This window comes from Sinocyclocheilus anshuiensis, unplaced genomic scaffold (genome assembly GCF_001515605.1).
Source record: "Sinocyclocheilus anshuiensis isolate Anshui unplaced genomic scaffold, SAMN03320099.WGS_v1.1 scaffold978, whole genome shotgun sequence".
NCBI classification, from domain to species: Eukaryota; Metazoa; Chordata; class Actinopteri; order Cypriniformes; family Cyprinidae; genus Sinocyclocheilus; species Sinocyclocheilus anshuiensis.
In genome coordinates this window covers 362,128-365,049 of record NW_015537965.1, presented here as the reverse complement: position 1 = coordinate 365,049, position 2,922 = coordinate 362,128, and positions in this window count along the sequence as shown.

Genomic DNA, 2,922 nt, shown 5'->3' with positions numbered 1-2,922 from the left:
TGGGGAGAAGCACTGAGAGGCCCCGGCTTCGGGTCGGCTTGCTAAGACTGCTCCAGAGAGTCCATATCATAGACCCTGTCGAGCTCCTCTGTCCCCTCAGCAGCCAGACATGGCGGAGCGTCTGGCACCAGGCCCTCACTCGATGAATCCGTGAGAACCGGTAGAGGGCTGGGTTCCATATGTAGAGACCTAAGTGGATCCCATATGTGTAAAATCCACGGTATAGCCTCCGTGTCCCAAATGGTACGGGTACGTTTCCCAGTGTTATCCAGTCTTACTGAGTGGGTAGTGCCATGCCAGCAGTAGCTGGTCTTCTTGTGGTGAGCCCCGGCCTATGCTAAAAAGAAGGGGTGCAGGAGGCTTCCACAGGACACTGGAAGGGGTTTTACTTGTTTCTCCCAGGAAACAAGACTAAATATCGTATTATATATATTTTTATACATAAAATGCATCTTGATTTAAGAATTTTTAGATATTTATAGGCTACTTGAAATAAGACAAAAATCTCAGGAATAAAAACATTTTTGCAGCATGAACGAACGGTTCACAGGTTAGGTTCACAGAGTAAGTTACTATGTGAACTATGATAAGTTACTATGGTAACTTACCGAGACTGACTGAAAGGGAACGTCTTGGTTACATATGTAACCCTCATTCCCTGAAGGAGGGAACGGAGACGTCACATCCCGTCCCGTCGCCACAGCTTCTGTACCACCGCTGAGCGGCCGGGTCACCGGCTCGGCTCCTCAGCGAAAACCTGAATATGCACTGCACCAGCTGCCTACTTATACTCATGCTGTGATCAGCGGCATCTGGATGCAATAATCGCATGCCAATTTGCATTGGCTCGTTTAGTTACACTCGAAGTAGATTGGTCTCTCTAAGCGAGATCCCAATTCATCGGTCATCCGAAGTGACGTCTCCGTTCCCTCTTTCAGGGAATTAGGGTTATGTACGTAACCGAGACGTTGTTTAATACACTTGGCCAAAATCCAACGCTATCTCACGACCAATTCGTATGTATTTTACGAGGTGGCTAATTCATACAAATTCGTACGATCTCACTCGTATGATTTTGTACGATTTGTCTACACCCCAGTGATGGGTAGATTTAGGTGAGGGGTTAGGTGTAGGTCAATCGTACAAATTCATGCGAATTGTGCAACTCATAAAACACGTACAATTTAGCAAAAATCGTATGAATTTGTATGAGTGAGGTCATACGAATTCGTACGAATTAGCCACCTCGCAAAATATGTACGAATTAATATACACAGGATATTTAAAACATACAAAAGTTCTTTTATTGGAACCGAAAACACTGAGTTTCCCTTTTCTGGGGTTAGCAGACTCAGAGTTTCCAACAAAACCCGCTTTCTGGAATACACCCCAGAATATTACCTTTCAAAAATAAATAAAAAAATAAATAAAGATTCACATGATTACATGTTGTTTTTCTTGAAGTAAACATAAAGAAGATGTGATTTAATATGTCCATCAGAAGTTTAATTACAAAGGCTTTGCAAGACACACAAATATTTGCTGTTGAGTAACAGTAAAGGTGAAGCTTTGTGAGATTTGTTAGTTGGAACCATCCCTGAAGGTGTAATATAGACACCCTAGTGAGGCACACCAAGTCTGCCAATGCATGTACACATGTGACACCTGCAGTTTCATTCACCTGTGGGATTTTCTGTTGAATTACCAGTAGGCAACAGGACATATTGTGACTACATCACTCTGATACATTTGTTTGACTGACAGTAAGTACACATAGATGTACTTGTACTAATATATTTACATCTATATTTGTCTACAGATAATAATTCTGAAATAATTCTAGAAATTTCCTCAGTCCCTCTTGTGCAATGTACAAATTATATACAGTAAGGAGTTGGGCTGTGGGAAAAAATAGTCTGTTGCTCTTCATCAATTAACACCACAGTGACTAATATTACTGATGGTGTTCATTCATTCAGTCATTCATTCAACAGTACACTGACATTTTTAATTCCTACTGATGGTTTTATTGTATTAAAATAAAAAAAGTGTTTTAATTATATTTATTTGCAAAGTAAAAATGCAGAACTACATATCAAACAAGCAGTCAGAAGAACAGCACTTAAGTAAAACAATGTTTATAGCACTTTGTACTTTGATAAACAAAAAAAAAATGTGATGAAGATGTCTTTTATCTCCACCAAAGAAATGAATGTCAGACCATTATGTTAGGTGTTATGTACACCATTAGTCTACATATTTTCTGTTCAGGGTCAGGCCACTGCATTTACAGGATGTATTCTCTGATGCTGCATTCCAGTAATTCTTTAAGAGCAAGATCAGTAACGATGAAAGTGACAACCCATTAGTGATAACAGACACCCTTAGAACACACAATTACAACCATTTTTTTTGTTGAACACCACATGGTATTGCACAATCTTATCAGAGGATTGCAATTTCTGCATTTATGTAATGTGACCTCATTATTTTTATTATGGTTACAATATTATTAATTGTAAATGCCTGTAATAATGATGTAAATATATACCCAGTTCCTATAAAACTTGAGCACGGTATTGCACTGCTTTTAGTCTCTAAAGTATTGGGTGGAAGATTGCAAGAAGTTGGTGTCCTTTCATTTAATCATAATCTATTTTTGCCAGTTTTTGATTGGCAAGAAGATAGTAGTTTATTGACTCTTCCTTGCTGCTTCTAGCTTGTTAGGGAGGTTTGTCTTGAAAAGGGTGACCATATACTTGCCTTCATGTTGTTAGATACTCATATGATTGATCTTTTACACACACACACACACACACACACACACACATACTTGTATTTGTGGTTTACGGGGACTCTCCATAGGCGTAATGGTTTTTATACTGTACAAACTGTATTTTCTATTGCCCTACACCAACCCTA